Raw genomic sequence first — 6,047 nt, 5'->3', positions numbered from 1 at the left:
AGCACACAATATCTTGCACATCAGCCACTGTCGAACGTGAGCTTGACAATAATTTTCTCCCTTCTGTATTTGACTCTATATTCATCAAAAAAAGAAAAAGAAAAAAAGAAACTGTCAATTAATATCCTTCCCGACAATCAAGTGAATATCATTTGCTTCAACCAGAACTATTTTCGTTAAATCTGTATTTTCTTTTTCTGGTCCGAAACTTTTGAATTCTCTTGATAGAAGTATAAAGGAAGATTGAAGTTTGAATGCTTTTGCTATTATATTAAAGAAATTCTTAAGAAATCTTTACATTTCATACATATACTTTTAGTTATACTTTTTCTAAGCTTAGATTTAAAGTCCCATTTTTTTTTTTACCACAATCGTCTATCGTTTACTACAACTCAACTTTACACTCCTTTACTTTGAGGAGCTTATATATTTCATGCCTCACGTTCCTTGATTTTGACCCATTATCTTCCTCTTCCCTCTCCCTTTTCTCTGTCCACCGTAAAGATAGTCTTTTCCTGTCATTAATTCCACTCTTACTTACCTTTAATCTTCCCCTCATTACAAAAGAGCTGTCTTATGCGTGTCAATCTGTGTGTACTTCGTCTTTGTCTTACCTACTTCCTTTGCCTCGTTTGAAAGTTCATTGTTTGTTTGTTTGTTTTTTCATTGCATTGTTGTATCATGGGTATATGTGTCTTGAAATGTAACTATATGCCTTGGAAATGAATAAACGAAATTGATTTGATCTGAATTATTGCTATTCCCTCAGTACAACTACCCCCGGATAACGAACCTCTTAGGGCAATCATCCTCAAGGTCAATTCCCCACAGGGCAATCTCCCCTCCCCCAGACAACTACTCAGGTTTAGTTCTGCTAAGAAGAAAAAAAGTCACGGATTAACCGCGATATCGCCCATAATTATTTCTACTTACATATTTTGTATTCATTTCATAAACCATTGAATAAATACTGTATCTATTTCGACAATGCCTATCACTACCACCAGTTGTGTTTAGGCGATTCTTCGATGCAATTTGACTGTTTATACGGTTAACAGTCATTTCAGATTAATGGACTCTACTGCTTGATTGGTCGTTAACAACTAGTATAATCAGGGAGGTGGGAAGAGATTCCCACCTCCTAGGTATAATAACCACCGAGCACTGCCTCCCTTGACAATTGTCCCCTGTTAAAATGAAGCCCCAAACAACCGCCCCTCTTTATCACCCTGCTCCAGGAAACTTACACCTCCCATTCTTATTTTTCGAACATCGTTTGATATTTGAATTGAACAAAAATATTGTGGATGAAATGGATCGCGTGGTTTGGTTGAGACCTAACCTCAGGGTTCTAATATCATTTTGGTGAAATAATGAGAAACCTCTTATGACATTTGAAAGAGCATGTAATTCCAAGAGGGATTCAACGTTTATGTCATGAAAACTGTCTTGAAATGGCTGAGATGATCTCTCGCAAAAAGTCAAAAGCCCCATCCTCATCTCCATCAATACTATACTATCCCCTAAGTATTAACAACATTTAATTGGAAAACCAGCACAATAACACTTGTATGGACAATTAGCTGTAATTATACTTTTAAGACAGATTAGGGAACCAATTTATGAAAGTTGCCAGCTATGACAAGTTGTAAGTCTCTGATATTTTCAATAAAATCCTGGGTTCTGATTGGCTGATAATCTCTGTCACTGACTTGTTACCATGCACATGGACCTACGTAGACCCCACAACGAATGACATTTACTTAGGTAATTGTATTGGACTGACGGCTTGTCAGGCTGACAACTTTCATGAAACGGTGCTCAGATTCTATCTGAAATTATAGCTTTATAACGACGACCCCCTCTCTTATGATAAGTGAATAGAATATGAATTGCAGTCAAATCAACTCTCATTCCCTCTTATATCATAGCGGTAATAAGTAGATAAATTCGTCATAAGTATAAATAAGTAAATAAATTCTATAAAGGTTTTTTTTTTTTCATCACTCAAACGGATGAGGAGGAAATGGCAGTACCAATACCACCCCCCCCCCTGATTTGTCAAGTGAAAATGTGATGTGCATTGGCCAAAAACGTAATCAGAAAACGTAATCACAAACGTAACAGACCCACATAGTATGTTCCCTGCACTCTGTCTGAGAATCAGCGCCTCGGGGGAATAATGAAGACTCTTGTTTTCTTTTCCTCTTTTTTTTTTTGTTGCTTGTCAGCAGATTTAGGGAGAGAAGTGGGAGACAAAAATGTGCAAGAAATTAACCAAAGTTTTTCAGTGGTTAATGTGCAACAGATGTAGCATATTCATCAAGAAAGCAATAGCAAAGATTATTACAAAACTCGTATTGAAGGATCGCCTCTACTTAAAATGCGATTTAAAGTGAACTTTGAATGACCACTACACACACATCAGTTTGGAAAAAAGAAAACAGAGGGAATTTTCCCCAACTAAAAAACTTCATATCTAAAAAGTCATTTAGCATTCTATACAGTGCCCTGATTGTACCATGTAGAAATGTGCGGTTTTTTTTTTTTTTTTTGTCATTGCTGCTATAGTTTGTTGTCACGGTGACAGTATATCACGTATAAAAAAAATGTTAAATTGTGGTTACTTTACTTAACTTTAATAATATTTTATTAGATTCAGAATATTTGACTTGAAATTGGCTGGTGTGACTTTTACGTTATGACGTTGTGCAGACTTTTTTTTTTTTTTTTTTTGGTTACGGTCCCACGGTCGGATCGTAACAATATGTTTTAATTGGGATGGCTAGTAACCGATCAGTGGGAATGCTGAGGGATGATTGTTCCAATCCATATGGGATTCATTTAAGAGTACATTATATATATACTGTTGTGTGAAAATTATTTGCTTCAGAACGGTCTCATATTCAAGTAATGTGCAGATTAATGCCCCGTCACTGACCAGGCACGCTAACCTGGAAACATTAAGCTGCACATCACTTGAATATGAGACCATTCTTAAGCAAATAATTTTGCACTCTTAAATGAATCCCACAAGGATTGGAACAATCATCCTCCTGCATTCCCACTGATTCCCACTGATCAGTTACTAGTTACTAACGGTCCAATGCCATAGCGACGAGGATTATTTGTCAATGAAAAGTATGAAAAAAAAAATGTATTCATTGAGTTCACTCCGTCAGGTAGGCCTTTTCAGTATTTGACTTGATATCTGGTAGGCGTGGCTGCTCTATGTGCAAACTTCATTTTCTTTTCGGTCGAACATTTTTCATGGTTATCAAGGTTATAGTGGCACTTTCCTTTTGAATAGAAATTATGCATATAAACTGGCTCACTTATTAAGTCTTTGAACATTTGATTTGATTTTTTGAATATGTGGTAATAATATTCTACAAATTAACTGTATATGCAATGTGTGTATATATATATATAAATACACAGTATATACATATATATATGTATATATATATATATATATATATACACTGTGTATACAGTATATACATATGTATATATATATGTGTATATATATATATATATATATATATAATCTTCTTTTTTTTTGGGGGGGGGGGTATATGAGCGGCTCGTTGCCACAGTGGCGGCATTTTTTCGAAAAGAAACTTGCATTTATGAGTTTTGTGTGAGGTACTGGTCACATTCAGTGACACTATTATTTTTTTTTTCAAATTCATGAAATTCTTCCGTGGAGATGTTTTACAGCACTTACATTGATGTATATAAGACATTACTTTTTTGTTTGAGAGTTTTCTTTTGTTTTAATGTTTTTTGGTTATGATAGTTACGTAAGCCTACCATGGTATCATCGTTTATTTGATAAATATGTTTATAAATGTCAGTGTATAGTTTACTGTGTGATTGCATGTATGGGATCAGTGGAAGAACTGTACCTGTCCATGTATGTTGTACTTTGTGTAAATGTGATCTTATTGTTATCTGTTATGATTGCATGTGCATGGTCCCCAGGAAGAGCAGTACCTGCCTACTGATGGGGCTACCCTTTGACATAAGACTAGATAAATAAATGAATACATAAATAAATAAAATAATTGTGTAAGCTCAGCTAAATAAAATCTGTTTTCAGAAATGTCTGTTGTGATATTAATCTCTAATTCCCCTCTTTCGCACGTCACCCTCAGTCAACGGCGTGCCAACTTCGCATATTCCGCTCAAACGCACTAATCCGCTTAAACCGATCGATAAATATCCTAATCCCGCGGTACAATGAAAGCTTTTCTCGCGCTTTTGTTCCTTTTACATACAGCTTGCATTCTATGTGGTGATTGACTATCAAGCGGTGTTCCCAACTAAATTTGGGTGTAAATTCTAAGTTTCTCTCACGGTTTCATGTGCAAAAGTCATGCCTTTACAGTTATGTAGCAACTGGTCATTAAAAAGAATAAATAGAAATAGATTTGTCGTACAATTTATATCAAGGCAAAGCTTTGCATTCCTCTTCAACTATTATGTCCAGCTTAACAGAAATTTGTAGAAGTTAATTGGAAAAACAGAATTCTTTCTCAAAGAATGACTACCTTCGTGCCTCAGAATAACGTGGCACATAGGGGGTTTCTACCATTGCAAATAAAGAGTTGAATAACTACTTATGTATTCATATTTTTGCAAACGGCTCTTCTTAAGCAAATATGTACATAATCGTATTCGTTTGTAACTATGAATTTCGATTTTTTCCCCAAAAAATTCCGCAGTTCATTCATACCCGACATGCCCAAGGCGTCAATTGTCCAGTTACCATTGTGGAAGCCCCAGAAGCCTAAGTACAGCCCAAAAAGAATTAAAACATGAAGGTGTTTGATGATGCTACATGTCTGAAATTCTTTCCTCTTAATCAAACGGTGTATACTGTTAAGTATGTTAAAAAGATGATTAAAAACAGCCTCATACTTCAAGATCAAGATCTCTCCGACATATAACGACAAATGTACCACTGGACAGTTAGCACTTATAAAAAAAAAAAATGACTTTAGGGTCATTACCATATATCACGTCTGTATATAGTATGTACAACATGTACACCTACACATCATAACATCATCACAGCACAGGGAACACCTCATCTCACCACACGCCCTCTGTACTGATGTTTACTCTGTGAGTGGTCAGATTGCTGAGGTAAGTTATGATAGTTTATTCTATATTTTTACAGTACCTAGGACCATCTTCCTAGTTAAGCTCCTATGGAATAGTCCCCTACATATCTCCTAAATTCTATTCGAAGTGTTTGCGCAGCTACCGTCACTTTGATATTACGATGACATTGCTTCACATCTTTATTTTTATATTATAAATCATAATTCATATAATCATACACGATTTTGTCATTTCGTAATGAAAATGAAGTAAGACTGAACCGAATTGAACATTATTTTTCTCATGCTTCTGCGATATAAATCTCTTTGTTTATCAAGTACAAAAAAACATTTTTTTTCAAAGAGTCTACAAGGAAAGTCCACCTGACGTCGTGTTTGAAGATCATGGGACATAATTATCTCAACAATCATGAAATGTATACATAATGTATTGTGCCAAATCAAAAATCAACCTTTGCAATCATAAAGTTCTCTTTATTGTACCCCCTTTCAAACAACACGGACTCATGTTCAAACGATATAAATATTCCGACGTATCATGTTGTGAGTTTTGTGTGTAATGCCTTTTGCAAAATTGATTCTGGAAAGAAATTAATACAAAACATATACGTTTCTACCCGGCTGATAACAGGCTTTGGTGCTGAACGAAAGAGAGAGATAGAAAAAAAAAAGAAAGAAAGAAAGAAAGAAAGGAGAAAAAACGACGTTGATTTAGGGCTATGATCTCTATTCAAGTTAATTCAAGATAATTTTGAGGATAAAGGCTGTGGGAAAAAAATAATTTCATTTAAGTCAAAGTTCATGAACATATACATGAAAAGAAAGAGAATATTTCTATAAATCAAATATTGAGCATCTTCTTGAAGTAGGCTATCTTTTATGATACGACAATTCAATGTATTTGAGGGAATAAAC

Source organism: Diadema setosum, chromosome 4, assembly GCF_964275005.1.
Source record: "Diadema setosum chromosome 4, eeDiaSeto1, whole genome shotgun sequence".
NCBI lineage: Eukaryota > Metazoa > Echinodermata > Echinoidea > Diadematoida > Diadematidae > Diadema > Diadema setosum.
The sequence above is the reverse complement of the archived record's forward strand: the minus strand, read 5'-3'. Positions refer to the sequence as shown.